Below are 17,710 nucleotides of genomic sequence, written 5' to 3'. Positions count from 1 at the left end.
TTCCCTATCACCCTTTTTCTCTACTAATCGACCAACCTGTCAAGTTTGTTTTAAATAGGGACATAAAGCTCTAAACTACTACAGACACTTTAACCATAGCTACTAATCACCATGGCTGTTCCACCATCTCAACCGTCCGCCCCATCTGTTGACTCTAACTGGTATCCGGATTCAGTTGCCACACACCATTTTACCCAAGATTTTGCTAACTTATCTCTCAGTCCCACAAAATACCGAGGCAATGAACAAGTGTGTATCGGTGATGGCTCCTCACTCCCAATTCATCACGTTGGTAGCTCGACTGTGCCCTTCACTTCTAGCAAACTCCTCTCTAAACTCTATCATGTTCCTGCTATTTCCAAAAAACTTAATTTTTGTTTGAAAATTTTGTGAAGATAACCAAGTGTTTTTTGAATTTCATTCTTCTTTTTCTTCCTTTTTTTTATTTTTATTTTTTTATTTTTTTTGTGTGAAGCACTCTTGTACCAAGACCACTCTACTCCAAGGCAGTGTTAAAAATGGAATGTATATCTTCCCGTCAACTCCTGTTTCTCCTCAAGCCTATATGGGTACAAAAGTCTCTCCTTTTCAATGGCACTTAAGGCTCGGTCCTCCTTCCATGCAACTGGTCCATCACATCCTCTCCAAAATCTCACTTCCTGTCAAGTCCTCATCCTCGCCTGGCCTGTGTTCATCCTGCTACAAAGCCAAACTCCACCAGCTTCCTTATCAAAGTTCTAGCTCTTGTTCCGCTTCACCTCTTCAACTTTTACTTTCGGATGTTTGGGGTTTTGCACTAGTTGTTTCCCATGGTGGTTTTAGATATTATTTATCCTTTGTAGATGACTATAGCAGGTTAAGTGGTTGTTTCCATTAAAGTGTAAATTTGATGTAGTCCCTACCTTTTTATCTTTTAAGCGCCATATAGAAACTCTATTGAATACAAAAATACGTTCCTTACAATCAGACTTGGGTGGTGAATACCACTCTCTCAATACTCTTTTGCATTCTTTTGGTATATCTCATCATATCTCGTGTGCTTGTACCCCCTCTCAAAATGGATCAGTTGAAAGAAAACACCGAAATATTGTTGAGACTAGGCTTGCCCTTTTTGCTCACTCATCCACTCCACAATTATACTGGTCAGATGCTTTCACTACAACAATTTTTTTGATTAATTGACTTCCCACCTCTATTCTGAAATTTAAAACCCCATTGAACTCTTATTTCATAAATCTCCGGATTACACATTTTTAAAGATCTTTGGTTGTACTTGTTGGCCTAATCTTAGTCCTTATAATCGGCACAAAATGCAATACTGATCTCTTCCTTGTATTTTTCTTGGGTACAGTTCATTACGGATACCCTTGTTTTCATCTCCCTATTGCACGCATGTACATCTCAACGGATGTTTTATTTGATGAATTCCAATTTTCTTTCTCTTAAACATCTTCAAATTTGAATTCCTCCTCATGGCCCAGTCCACACATCCTTCCCATACTCCCACCAATAAGTTCAGCTACCTGTAACTTTGACCCATCACCTATCCTCCCTTAGCCCAATTCCCCTGCATTTCAACTCGTTTATGATGACCTCACTCCCACATCTCCTTTACCTGAATCACCCACAACTGGACCAAGCCTCATCTCTCAAAGCCCTTCCCTATCTTCAACCGAACCCATATTTTTCCCTAGCCCATCCCACTTCCCGTTTAGGGCACTGTTATCTCCTTCGTTACAACCCCCTGCCATTTCGTAGCTTCCCATCTTTGGCCACCCAATGCAAACTCGTTCCAAGTCTGATCTCCATTTTCCCAAATTATGCACGGAGGACACCATTATCTGGCCTCAGCCTCATGCCCATACCACCACGGTTGCAATACCACAGGAGCCCACCTTTGTAACTAAAGCTTCCAAATTTGTGGATTAGCGAAATGCTATGTAGCTTGAGTTTGATGCCCCATTGTCTACTAACACATGGACTTTGGTTCCACCTTCTTCTCATCAGAATTTTGTAGGTTGTCGTTGGATTTTCAAAGCAAAACATCACTCGGATGGGTCGATTGAACGAAGGAAGACTAGACTTGTAGCCAAGGGCTACAGTCAACTTGAGGGGCTCGATTACTCAGAGACGTTCAGCCTTATCATTAAACCCACATCCATCAGGTTAGTTCTCTTCATTGTCGTGTCCTCTGGATGGTCTATCCATCAACTAGACGTGCAAAATGCTTTTTTGCACGGCACCTTGGATGAGCAAGTTTATATGTCACAGCCTTTGGGCTTTGTTCATCCTTAATTTTCTCAATATGTTTGTAAGCTCAGTCGAGCTCTATATGGCCTCAAACAGGTGCATTGCGCCTGGTATGCACGTGTTGGGGACCTTGGTCAAGCCCTTACACACTAAGGGGTCTATCCTCTCCTTGTTGCTCCTTGATTGATTGAATGGATTCTTATGCTTGGTCTTGATCACATGTAGCCCAATATGGGAGCTTTGGTGAATGGTAGCTAGTGTTTAATGGTGGGAATAATGGTGGTGTATGGGGCACGCAAAGCTCTCTCTTGGGTGCTAGGTGCCACTTGAGTGGTTTAAGGTTGGAAGATGGGTGAATGAGGCTAGGGTTGGATGTGTGTTTCGGCTAAGGGTAGTGATGGGATTCGGCTAGGGCTTAGGTGGATGGTAATCTCCTAAATTATTGGGATTGAAATTTGGATTTCAATTTGGAATGGGTTGGCCGAATATAGGGATAAAGGATATGGTTGGATTTGATTTGGTTGGGGATGAGATTTGATTGAGTCAATTAAGGGATAATGACTAATCAAATAATGTATGGAAAGATATGGTGGGGGTAATATGGGAAGTAGGGTTTTGGTCAAGCCAATTAAGCTATGGCCAAATGGCTCAATATGGAAAATAGGGTTTTGATTGATGGTCGGCTATGGAAAGTGGTGTGGGTGTGTAAGGTAAGTGGTGGGGCTAGGGTTGGTTGAATATGGTGTTCGGTAATGGGAATCTTCAAGAAACTTCCAGAAAAACTTATGAACATGCACGAAAATACATGAACACAAGAAGAACTTGAAAAACTCAATCACAAATCCGAGAATCAAAGTGCCCCTCCAATCAACCACACTTCACAACAATCACAAATATAAACTCCAAAGAACAAAAGATAACCAATCAACTTTGATTTACGAATTGTACTAAGATTGAAAGGAAACCTCAAATGATAAATAAAGATAAATAGAATCACACATATTCATGAATTGCACCCCAAGAAGTCCAAATGGTAAGCACTGAATAGAGAATCCTAGGCACAATGGCCGGCCACACAAGGCAAACTGTCAAATGTTCAAAATATACAAATGAAATGACTAAGGGTCCTATTGATAGAGCTTACAAATTGGAAACCCCCAAAAGGTCCATAGCAAATTATTAAATTAAATAAATAAAGCAAATAAATAAAATAAACATAATGGATAAAAGATCCTATGGTGGTCGTGGCATGCAAGGCCCATGGTGGGCAAAGTTGGTGCATGGCCCACGGCTAGGATAGTCCTGGTACGGTCCGATGGTTGGCTGCATGGCATGGCATGGTGTCATGCGTTGGTTTGGTGGTGGGCACGGCATGACACTGTGCGTGGCCTGCTGATGGTGGGCACAGGGTGGTACCATGCTACTGCTGTGAGGCCCAGTCAAGTGGCTTGAGCGTTTGTCCTGCATGGCCAGAGCTGGTGGCTTGGGCGATGGGCATGCATGACCCAAGTTGATGGTCTGGGCGCTGGGGCTGCAAGGTACGAGCTGGAGCAGTACGCTGGATGGCATGCCTGGTGGGCATGCCACTAGCCTTAGGCATGCATTTAGGCTAGCCATGTAACTGTCCTAGCCATCCAAGAGCTGTGTCAAGGTGTGGTTTTGGGCAATCCACCTAGGGGTTGTGATAGCATGACTGAGCTCACAGCTTTTGGAATTGGGTTTGTCATTTCCAAGTTAGATACATCTCTGTTCATCTATGGACAACATGCAATGACTATTTATTTTCTCGTATATGTTGATGATGTCGTTCTCACTGGATCTGACCTGCAAGCTCTAACTCAGCTTATTGATATTCTTTGCACTGATTTTCCTCTAAAAGATTTGGGAAACTTACATTATTTTTTGGGAATTGAATGTCATCCTGACTCCACAAAATTGGTTTTATCACAGCGAAAATACATTCTTGATTTGCTCAAGAAAACCAATATGAGCACTTGTAAACTTGTGAGCAGCCCTATGTCGCTATGAACCAAACTTTCTGCCTTTGACTCTACTTCTATGGAGGATCCATCTCTCTATAGAAGTGTAGTGTGAAGTTTGCAATACTTTTTGTTTACTAGACTAACTTGGCATTTTCTGTGAATAGAGTATGCCAATTTATGCATGCTCCGTGTTTGTCTCACTAGCAAGCCGTCAAGCGTATTTTATGCTATCTCAAGCATACTATGGATTATGGTTTGTCTGTTACATCTTTTTCATCTCCTACATTGGTTGCTTTTTTCTGATGTCGACTGGGCATGATGCCTAGATGATAGAAAATCTATTGGAGGGTATTGTGTTTTTTATGGACAAAATTTGATCTGTAGGAGTTCCAAAATGCAACCTACAATTGCACAATCTAGTACATAGGTTGAATACAAGGCATTGGCACATGCTACATGTGAGCTATTATGGCTTCAAGCTCTTTTATCTGAGTTGGAAATTTTTTTGTCAAAACCACCTACTCTCTATTGTGACAACTTGGGAGCCACGTATTTATTAGTCAATCCTATCATGCATTCGCGTACCAAACATGTGGATATCGACTATCATTTTGTACAAGATCGAATCCATGCCAAAGCTCTTCAGGTTTCTTTCCTCTAGTAAGGACCGCTCGCTGACATCTTTACGAAGCCATTGTCAATTTCCAGATTTTGCCTTCTTCGCTCGAGCCTCATGGCTCGCAGGGGCATGTTAACAATATTATCCTTCCACCACCTGCTGCACCAAAGGACATCTCCAACTCTCCATTGTTTGTAGCACTAAAGGACAACACCTCCAACTCTCCATCGTTTGCAGCACTAACAAAGAACAACTCTGCTCCACCAAGAGACAACTATGCTCCACCAAAAGCACCTCACCAAGTCTACATAGAATTAGAATAATTTCTGTTGCTATACGTGTTGCACTCTTATGCATTCTGTTATCAAAAGAATATTCCCTTGTTTGTGTATAAATACTATTATAGTGTACATATGAAATCAATGAAGAATTCACATAATATCTTTCATTCATAAGTGTTTGGTGTCTATTTTATTAATCATTAAGAGGTTATATTAGAGCATATGAATTAGTTATAGTACTACAAAAGAGGGGAGAAAAACAAATCGTGTAAAAACGTACGTTCATCATCCTAAGATCACTTGTACTATATATGCTAGTCTTGGACCACCATCGTCCAAGACCTCCGAATTGGACCTCCATCCTCCAAAAAATCAGCCTGTGTATAGTTAGAGCCTCAAAAGACCTCCATGCATCCTCCAAATTGGACCCATCAATAATTAAATATCCTAATAATGACTAGTCTTGTTGACCTTGCGGATGGAGTCATCGTACCATTGTCCGGCGGGCATATTGTTTATAATTGTTTTGCAATCCAATTATCTCCGCATGACTTCATTCAAAAGAAAATGATGAAATGTTTAATTAATAAGAGGAAAAGAAACGGTCATGCACTTTAATTAGAGATGATGACAAATGGGACAACCTCGTAGAGTGTTTCGAAGTTTTGTTTGGATTGCTTGGATAGTAGTCAATGTCTCCTTAGCTGACAATTATTTTCAATTACATAATTAATTCGAGTCTCTATCAACTAGGCCGGCTGCATGGGTAGATAATTAAAAGGTCGTTGCCTATCTAATCAAATCAAACTCCTAAAACATAAAATCGTTAGACCTCAAGTTAAAAATATAGCCCTCTAAATTAGGATGATTTTGCTACATACAGGATATACATTTTGAGAAAGGAAAAATTTAGTTGTAAGTATAATTATGTATTAATATGTACATTAATTTAATATGATTAGTTAAAAAATAGATTTTATTGAAAATATTACTAATTTAAATTTTGAATATGAAGAAATTAATATTAATATATAGATTAATATGTAACTTTACTTGTACGTAACAAAACTCTTTAAAAAAAATTAGAGTCCGCATCTTAGTGCAAAGTATATCGTGCTCCACCCTAATTATTTACACGTACGAAGAGCAAACAATATTACCAGCAATCTTCAGTGCAGTGTTGGAGATAAGGCCATTAGTTTCATTGACGGCCCAGCTTGCATGCAACACGAATTAAGGCCTTTGTTCGTTGTGGGTTACCATCTCTTCCATCTTCTGTTGGCCTGTCATCAAAAGGTATGGCATAGTATCATTTTTTCTAGTCAAAATCATTACATATCTTATATTAATAAGTGCCAATAGCTTAAGCTACAGTTTTTTTATCTAATATTTTTATTTTCAATTTTGCCCTTAACTTTATTCTAAAATTACGGGCAGTTTGTTTTTATTTCTGTTTTACCGACAGATATTTTAGTCTTTTTTATATTTATGATCTTTTACTTCTTTTTCAGCTTCCATCCATTTCTCACAAACCTCTCTCTCTCTCTCTCTCTCTCTCTCTCTCTCTCTCTCTCTCTGTTTTTGAATTTATGTATTATTTTGTATATGAATTTAATGATCTGTGATTTTTGTTTGCAGAAGAAGGAAAATATTACTCCGATTGGCTTGAAGATCGTGGTAATTTCAACTCCATGCCTTTTTGCTTTTCAACTCCTCCTCACCCATTGTTGTTGGTGTTGGTATTGCAGTGGTGGTGAGAGATTGACGGAAGATGGAAGATGGAGAAAAAGTTTTGTCTCTTTGTTGGATAACTGGATAAGACCGACGGGTAAGGGGGTGAGGCTTGAATTTTTGGTCAAAAACTTGAGTTTTTAGTCATTTGCTTGTATGGACAGTGGACATTGAGTGTGGAGAGATATTTTTCTCACTTGACATTTTAATGACTAGGATTAAACACAATATTATAATGAAAATAAATCTGATATTCATAGTATTATCAATGAAGTTATTAAAAATAACATTAATAAAAAGTTTATTTATTGTAATAATTTATTTAGTAAAATTTTTAATTTTTTTTAGATTTAGGAAAATATTACTCTGATTGGCTTGAAAATCGTGGTAATTTCAACTCCATGACTTTTTGCTTTTCAACTCCTCCTCACCTATTGTTGTTGGTGTTGGTGTTGTAGTGGTGGTGAGAGATCGACGGAAGATGGAGAAAAATTTTTGTCTCTTTGTTGGATAACTGGATAAGACCGATGGGTAAGGGGGTGAGGCTTGAATTTTTGGTAAAAAACTTGAGTTTTTAGTCATTTGCTTGTATGGACGGTGGAGATTGAGTGTGGAGAGATATTTTTCTCACTTGACATTTTAATGACTAGGATTAAACACAGTATTACAATGAAAATAAATCTGATATTCATAGTATTATCAATGAAGTTATTAAAAATAACATTAATAAAAAGTTTATTTATTGTAATAATTTATTTAGTAAAATTTTTAATTTTTTTTTATAAATATTTATTGAATAATGTTTTTTCAATTTTTATTAAATAAATAAAAGTATTAACAAATTTGAAATTAATAAAGATGTCAATGTCCTTACTAACATTATTGCTTATGGTTAATAAAACAAATAATAGTTCTATTAATATTTAATTCCATTTAATTTATACTTTAATATTAGAAAGACGGGCTTGCGTTTTAAGTTTCTTGATATCTTGGAGAGATTTGACTCCATCGATGCCCTCTAAGATGCTTCAAAAACACACGGAGAGAGAGAGAGAGAGAGAGAGAGAGAGAGAGAGAGAGAGAGAGAGAGAGAGAGAGAGAGAGAGAGAGAGAGAGAGAGAGAGAGAGAGAGAGAGAGAGAGAGAGAGAGAGAGAGCTTTGAAGAAGAAGGAGAAGAAGAGAGAATATGGGGCAAAGAGATGAGACAAGACTTTGTTACTTTTTTGGATTTGGTGAGAAATGTTTTGGTGTTGCCTTTTTTTGCCTCTAGATCCGAACAAATCTTCATATATTTTGAGAGACTGGAAACCTATTTTACGTGTCTTGCTCTCCAAATATTTTGCACAACCAAAGCTCCTTTCCAGCGTTGAGAAACAAAATGCTTGAGTCTTTGCTATTTTGCTCTTCTTAAAATTGATGTAATTGAGTTGGATGAGCATGTCTTTGATGTTTGCTTCAGATTATGGATCGGTTTGACTCAATATTACCCTGTGCTTTTGCTATTTTGAAGATTCTTTTCCGATGTTTCTTTGTTTTTTCAATTCTGTTATTGTGGTCAAACGCATCCACCTTCATCCAAAAGTAAGGCTGCTCTTGTAGTGGTGGTTTAATTATTTCAATTTCTCTATTTTGAGTCGTTTTGCTCATACATCTATTTGATAATGTAGACGTCCACCACACATTCCACAATTCCATATTCCAGAGGAACCACTTTTAGAGTTTGCTGCAGCTCTGAGGATAGAGATCAACCGTGCTTTTATTGTTCTGCGTGATATTGCGTCAGGAACCATCAACCGTACTCCATCAGTTAATTTAATCAGTTAATTTAATGCAATACATGATGGGATATTTGAATGAAAATAGACAGAAATGTATCATTTTTCGCATTTGAAATAGTGGGTTTGGACTTTTGGACGCACGATCACATCACATGGCCTCCTTTTGTCGTTATTGAATTCAACAAAGTAAAGGCAAAAATCTAGATTTTTTTGTTTGTATTTATTTTAGACATGAGTGCAAGAGTTGGTGATGACTTTCAAAGAAAAATACAAATGTTTTAGCAAATGGGAGATCACATATATGTTAATTATTTCCGGATGTTACCATATATAGATTAAAATATTTTTTTCTTATAGTATCAAATGAGAGAATTAAAAAAATAAAAAATAAAATTGCATGATCTCCCGCATATATATATATATATATATATAATTTTAAATATAAATCCATCATGGGTATTATTCATTATTGCCTTCAACCGTATGCAGTTCTGTTTATACAGCTCTTTATAATTATACAAAAAAATTAATTAAAAGAGAAAATCTTCTCTATATAGATTACTTAACAGACGTCTACGTGCTGATGTGTTACTAATATTAGATGTCATTAGTTTTGTAAGTATCTTTCATTTAAAAATAAAAAAATAAAATTTATTATTAAAAAATTAATTAATTAATTAATTTTATTTTAAAAAAAAAGTATCCAATCTTGGACATTTTATAAAACTATAAAATAAGATATATTAAAGAAAAAAATCGCAGGTGACGTGGTTGGTTAATTGAACAAATAGTATACGTGGCACTTTCAAATATAAATCCATGTTTTAAATACATTTTTTTAAAATAAAGGAATGCGGGCCCAGGCATGTGAATTACACTGACTTTTGTGAAAATCGACGAATGAAGAAAAAAAATTTAATAAAATCAATAGCCAATGGGATATCGCCAAGTAGAGGGGTCTTATCTTTGTGGGCTTGGTGGGCCAGCTTTTAGATGGTGAATGGGGCCGATAATGCGCATAAATCACATGGTGTGTTGGTGGTCGCGCCCTTTAATTGATTGTCTTATAGACAAAAATATTGAATTCAGCCCACTTGATACCCATACCCTGTTTTCATTTGGTTTTATATATTGTTTGCTTTTGTTTTAGACACGAGTGCAAGATTTGGTGATGACTTTGGAAGATATCACACAGATCTCGAGCACAGGCATATCAATAATGCATTAGTTGTTTGATTGATTGATTAATTTATTTATTTAATTAGTTGCTTTCATCAGTTCATATGTGTGATTTTGTGAACCATTATAAAGTAAGATAAAGGTAATTAGAAAGAAAGATAATAAAGGAAGGAACGTCGAGATAAGGATAAGAGAGATAAGAATATTATTTAATACTGAAATTACTATTTTAGATGAGAAAGCAAAGACGACTAAAATTTAATGTAACATCATTATAAAAAAAACCTCTCGTCCAATCCTAACTACTAACATCATTAAATTTTACTATTTAATATTTTATAATTATTTTTTTTTCTATTTTTCTTGGATTTTCTTAGATGATCTGACTTCCTAAAAGTACCGAAAATCAAAGGAGAAAAAAAGAGAGATGCTTTTAATTTATGGAGGCCCCAAATAACGGGACCCATGTATTTGTACAGATAATTCATGTATCACTGTCTCATAGCAACGACTTTGATGGAGGTTTTCATATGGTGATGAATGACTAATCAAAACAGTCCAAATCCAGTCTCGCTGCTACTTGCCACATCAATCAACCAATTTATTCAACCTTCCTTTTTTTAATTTTACCAAATCTATATTTGTAGTAAGTATGGTTATTCACTCACACAGAGATAAAAGTAAATCAGGGATTTGGGATTGCCTAGCAGCCTTGTGCAAGGTCAAGATGATAAAAAGAGAAAATGTGATTTGCTGGCGGATGATGATGGCCATGGACAATAAAAAATGGAAATACAATAAGGTTGGGTTGCCAATTGGCTGTCACTACAATTATATCAAGGATAAGATTGAACCAGACAAGAGTGCCATCACTTCACGCACCTCACCACTTATTATATAGTAATTAATAAAATAATAATAATAATAATTGATTTATGTTCTAAGAATGTTATCTAAAAACATATGGACAAGTTAACCCATATTTAAATTTTGAGAAAAAAAAAACCTATATTTAAGTTTTTTTTAAAAAAATTCTATTTATTATCTTATTAGATTCCATTTGTGAAAATATTTTAGAGAGCGAGAGAGAGGCTTTTAAAAATATTTATTTTCTTTAAATAAAGCAAAATTATTATTCTTGGTCGAGCCCTTTAATTGCTTATCTTACAGACAAAAATATTGAATTTAATATGCTAAGGTGGGTGGAAAGTTTATATCGACAGGGGTGCAATCACTGATGATTTTAACAATTTTGGTGACACATTGTCCAAAAAGTGGCTTTAGTCATGTCCAACAAATGGTCTTCTTTTATTCATCACTCTCAATACTGTTATGTTAAAAATTATAAATTATGCAATCAACTCCATTTTTTCTTTTGTGGAAGATATAATATTATTCCACTTCGATCTTGTATGATTATTTCAGGAAATCTAATTTTTTTTGTTTGTTTGTGACGAATTGATGCATGCCGATCCAGTCAATAATCAAATTTTTATGTTGTTTGATTATAATTAGTGTTAATCTCATAATTAAAAACTAATATAAAAAATGGGTAACTTTCTTGATTTGCATGCATGAATACATGCATAAAATAGTATAGTAGTAGTACTAGAGATAGGTAGGCGTGGAAAGCATGATAATGAGCCGCTCATTAATTGAATGTGTTAGGAGGAGTATGGACTCTGGACCCCAAGAAAAAGTAATTATAAGGATCATGACAATTAAAAATAAAATACAAAAAAAAAAGAAAAAAGAAAAGAAAAGGTAAAAGATCCAAGAATGAGGAGTATATTTACGAAAAAGGCCTTAAAGTACCATCCCTCTCTTGAAATTGAAACCGAGGCAGTGTGGAAATTAAATTTAAGAGATGGGTACCACTTAATTTTGTTGTTAAGCGAAAGTTACCACAGGAATCATAGACGTGAGGGACTCGAAATTAGGATCAGGTTGATCATGCAAGTGGTGCTTGCTGTCTTATAATTTTCATAAAGATAGATTAAAACTCTCATTTAGCAGTTGGAGAGTGTAGAGACTTTTAGTGAGAGAGTAGTTAGATTTGATTAGAAAATAGGTGAGGCTGTCGAAAAAGAATCCAAAATTGATTGACGTGTTGAATTGAAGATTGTAAAAAATTAATGGAAACCGTTTAGTTATTTTTCTGTCGACTTCTCTCTCATTTTCTTTCTTTAACTTAGAAGTTTAAGCACAATTTTTATTTTTTATTTTTTTATTTTTTGCAATCTTTAATTCAACACGTCAATCAATTTTGGATTCTTTCCCGACAGCCTCACCTATTTTCTAATCAAATCTAACTACTATCTCACTAAAAGTTTTAGCAACATGCAACAAAGTAAGTAAAATGATTGATAAATATTCGCATCGGCCACATCGTACGTATAACTTGTAAAATTAAATTGCTAAATATAAGAGAGAGGCCCCAGGAAAAAGGTGACACGCACTAAAAGGCAAGCAATCCAATTGTGATCTTGAAGCTGCCTCAAGCTTCCATAATTCAAAGTGTCATCCATCTGTACATAACCTGTTTTTTTTGTTTCAATCAATCATTTCTAGCAAGTATTGTTGCTCTAAACTTTTTAAGCGGACATAATTTAATTTAAATTTAATTTAATTAATTAAGTAGTAGTAGGCAATTTTAAATAAACTTATATCTTAATAAAATGACAAAAAAAGAGTGTTAGGATAAGACTGTCAACCTATATTTTTAGCAAAATATTATTCATTATTGCCTTTGACCGTATGCAGTTCCGTTTATATAGCTCTTTACAATTATACAAAAAAATTAATTAAAAGAGAAAATCTTCTCTATATAGATTACTTAACAGACGTCTACGTGCTGATGTGTTACTAATATTAGATGTCATTAGTTTTGTAAGTATCTTTCATTTAAAAATAAAAAAATAAAATTTATTATTAAAAAATTAATTAATTAATTAATTTTATTTTTAAAAAAAGTGTCTGATCTTCGACATTTTATAAAACTATAAAATAAGATATATTTAAGAAAAAAATCGCAGGTGACGTGGTTGGATAATTTAACAAACAGTATACGTGGCACTTTCAAATATAAATCCATGTTTTAAATACATTTTTTTAAAATAAAGGAATGCGGGCCCAAGCATGTGAATTACACTGACTTTTGTGAAAATTGACGAATGAGGAAAAATAATTTAATAAAATCAATAGCCAATGGGATATCGCCAAGTAGAGGGGTCTTATCTTTGTGGGCTTGGTGGGCCAGCTTTTAGGTGGTGAATGGGGCCAATAATGCGCGTAAATCACATGGTGTGTTGGTGGTCGAGCCCTTTAATTGCTTGTCTTATAAACAAAAATATTGAATTTAATATACTAAGGTGGATAGAAAGTTTTGCTATCCTTATGCTGTTGCATGCATGGACGTTTGTGCTGGTATAGTATTGCATGCTGATAAACATGATTTTCTTCCATCTATCAATTTTTAATTAGATCATGTAATTATTTAACTTACAATAATTTCAAGTCCTTAGATTTAAAGAATGATTTTGGATAGCATATCTATTAGAATTTTGGATGATAATTTAATGGAAAGACATTTATAAAAAGAGTAATGACATTCTTGACTCATGACATTCTTTTCAACACTTATTTGCACAAATAAAATTAAATCTATGTCATAGATTTAAATAAAGTGGCTTTATATAAAACTTCTTTATCTCAATCAATTATAACAATATTAATAATAAAAACACTGCATGTGTATTGCCATCTTCCACTAAATTTTGTCTTCTGTAATGAAAACAATGGTGTCAAGTAATTGGGCAAACATCATACAAATATGACTAAAGGTATACAGTAATAGATTATAAGTCATCATGAATCCGCAAAAAGATTTGGTTGCAGCAGTAGTTTTGCAGGGTGATAGGACGTCTGGATGATTGAGGACAATAGGCACCTTAAAACGGTCTTTATGGCTCATTTGTGTTCACTTCTAACTTGGTCTCGTATAGCTGATTCGGTTTTTGTTTCAGAAGGTACGTATTTCCTTAGTTTTATTTGTTTCTTCATGGTAAGGAAAATCTGCCTACACATAATTTGTTTGTATATATATATATAATACAATTAAAACTTATAATGCATTTTGTGTCTAAACAGGAATTGTCCTCATCAAGATATCTAAATATATAAAAGACTCTCTATTGTTCATTTCAAGACCTGTAAGTGCTTTTATATATATATTATATATCTTTTTTTGCTGGTCCCTACTTATAATTTTTTTGTGGATCCTTGCTTTGAATGGCAAATTAATTTTGAAAAATATTTTATTCAAGAATTTTGATATGTGATATCGATCTATGCTTTTTATAAGTTCCATTTTCATGGTATTTTTTCATTCCATGTGTTATTTTCTTATCTTCATTTCCTTGTTGATTTAAAGTATAAATAATTTGGTTGTATGTATTTTTCAACATATGAATCAATGAAATTGTTTATAACATTTAAAATGCATCATGGAGATATGGATTTCGCATTAAGCAATTATTATTTATTTATTTAGTTTTGGTTGTGTGGAACAGTATCCAACTTTTAGAAGAATCATTTGCTTCGTTAACATAATGAGAAGTGGTAAGATTGTGTTAATAAGTTATGTAGCATTTGTTTTGAAATAGTAATATTAATTTTGTAAAAGTTAAGTTTGGAAACTATTTTTTGAAGATCAACGAAAACAACGAGCGGAGAATATCCCCGTATAAAGATTTACCAGAAAAAAAAAGGAAGAACTCCGTAGAAAACAGAGAGAAAGATATGCTAAAAGAAAGGCATCTAGCAACAATTCCCTCCAATTAAAAGATTGATCATATGAAAAATCTTATTAAAATTTTAATAAATAAGTGTTAACAAATTAAATTATATTAACATTATTAACAGATTAATTTTTGATATGTTAATATAGTCTTATTTAATAAATGATAATATATTATCAGAGTGGTTGTGTGATGTTTTATAATATATTCATTTACAGCAAAGTTGTTGCCTGTGTCGTTGTCTTTGTGCTCCTCGATTTGCTGGGTCGTGATCTCCTCATTTTCCACTGATCTTTCATTTGTCCTCTATCTCTAGGTATGTTTTGTTATTATCCATATAAATAAATGTTCCTCTATTTATTTTGTATTATTTTATGAATTCATTTGTATATGTTATTTTACAAATCAATAAGATTGTTATTTAATATTTGGTTTGATATGAATGTTAATCATATGCTATTATTTATATATAATATTTCTTTATGCTTTAGAGATACATAATTGCAAGCTTGTGTTTTTTTTCTTTCCTTGGATATTTGTTTCTCTGTTTTGTATGTCTGCGTGTTTGACAAGTTGTTATTTATGTCTTCTTAGTCTGTCAAATTCCTACAAAATTTGTGATTCGTTCTAAGAATGCTAACTGGTAAGCCGATCTTATTACATAGAACATTAAAATTTCATAAATTGTACCTTCACTAATTTGTATCTAAAATTCTTTAAAAATAAATTTTGAAGAATCTGGAAATGGTGCTGGAAAAAAAAATTGGTACGCTGCTCAATCAGAGGAGAAGAAAGAAGAACTATGTCAAAAAAAGCGGCACAGGTATGCTGAACTAAAAGAATGCAGAAGTAAGAAAAAATAAACAGAAACAAGATTTCAACGTAATGCATCTTATAATTCAAACGATGATGAAATTATTTGTACAAGAGAAATCGGATCTTCGTCAAATATTAACACTTATGGTAACATTATACATAGGACCGCATCTACTCTATCTAGAATAGAAACTTGCAACTCTGGCAGTGTTCAGAAAACTTCATCAGTTGGTACTTCTTTCAGACGAATATTACAAACTGACATTTTGGAGGCAAACCACTTACCCTTTGTGCTTTCGTGCCAATATTGTGGAGCAAGAAAATTTTACCATGAACCAAACGGCTTTTGTTGCGCTGATGGGACAATAGCGTTGAGCCGTAATCAATTTTCAGATGAGCTTTATCAATTATTCACTTCTAATTCAGTTGAGTCTGAAAAATTTTGTACATATGCACGCACGTACAATAATAAATTCGCTTTTACATCATTTGGAGTTATATTTGATAAAGAATTATGCAGACGAAACAGAGGAATCTACACGTTTAGAGTTCAGGGACAGATGTATCATTATATTGAGGATTTAGTTCCTGAAGATGGGCATCCTTCATATTTACAACTATATTTCTTCGATACGGAGCATGAGTTAGAAAATCGTATTCATGACGCAGAAAGATTAGATCCATCTATCATTGCTCGATTAATGGATATACTTGAGGTTAATCCATACTGTCGCTTCTTTAGAACCCTCAGCAACATTTCAAGTCTTGAAAATCATACAATTCGTATAAGATCAGATATTGATTTAGACCAACGTGTTTACAATGCTCTATCGGTATCGCAAGTAGCAGCTATATGGACAGAAACTGACAACTGTACAGAATAAAAAGGCCGAGACATTATTGTTTTTAACGAAGCAGGAGGCAGTCATATTGTTCAGTATTATTTTGGATGTTATGATCTATTACAATACCCATTATTGTTTCCTTTCGGTGACTCGGGTTGGCATCAGGGAATCAAAAAAGTAGAAAGAGGAACGATATCGTTAAATGCCCAGGCATTAGAATCACACTTTATTGAACATTCAAATAGCGCGGAAGAATTTCTTTGAAAAGAAGGCCAAGGTAATAAAAACTTTATGTAAATTTAATTATGTATTTTAGTTTCATCTAAATTTTCTAAACTATATTTTATCATATTTTCAGTTTTGAAGAATAAGAAGAAAGTACCAACGGTTTCATGTCGTGAATATTATTGTTTCAAATTACAAATAAGAGATATGTACATGTCAATTTTGTTACTATTTGGTCGTTTGCTGCAACAATTTGTTGTCGATATGTACATTAAAATTGAAACGTCAAGATTAGATTATTTTCGCTCGAAACAACATGAGATTAGATCATATGTGTATCAAGGTATTGTAGATAGTCTTTCAGTTGGAGAAACTTGCTCATCCAATATTGGAAAACGGATTATTCTACCTTCATCTTTTATTGGAGGTCCAAGAGATATGCGGAAGAGATATATGGAAGCAATGGCATTAGTTCAACGTTTTGGCAAGCCTGATATATTTCTAACCATGACATGTAATCCAAATTGGGAAGAAATCTTAGAACAACTAAATCCACATGAAGAAGTTCAGAACTGCCCTGATTTAATTGCAAGAATCTTTAGAGCAAAATTAGAAGGATTGAAGATTGATCTGTTTAAGCGAGAAATTTTTGGTAAGGTTGCAGCATATGTTTATACCATCGAATATCAAAAACGAGGTCTACCACATGTTCATTTCTTAATTATACTTTAGAAAGACTGGAGAATTTATGCACCTAAAACTTTTGACGAAATTGTTTCAGCAGAAATACCTAACAAAACGAAAAATTTACATTTATATAAAGTCGTCCTTAGACACATGATGCATGGTCCTTGCGGAATATTAAATCCAGCCAAAATATGTATGGACAAAGACGGCATCTATAAGAATCGATACCCAAAAAAATTTACAGCTAACACAACTGTTGGAACTGATTGTTTCCCGTTATACAAACGTTCTAACAATGGAGTCATTGCTAGAATTAGAGGAAAAGATTTAGACAATCGGTGGGTTGTTCCATACAATCCGTATCTTGTTTCCAAATATAATTGTCATATTAACGTTGAGATTTGTTCTATAGTTAAAGCTGTTAAATATTTATACAAGTATATTTATAAAGGACATGATCGTGTTGCTTTCAATATTATTAACAAAGAAAATAACCAACAAATTGACGAAATCGAACA

The sequence above is a fragment of the Carya illinoinensis genome, chromosome 15, assembly GCF_018687715.1.
Source record: "Carya illinoinensis cultivar Pawnee chromosome 15, C.illinoinensisPawnee_v1, whole genome shotgun sequence".
Taxonomy (NCBI): domain Eukaryota; kingdom Viridiplantae; phylum Streptophyta; class Magnoliopsida; order Fagales; family Juglandaceae; genus Carya; species Carya illinoinensis.
The sequence above is the reverse complement of the archived record's forward strand: the minus strand, read 5'-3'. Positions refer to the sequence as shown.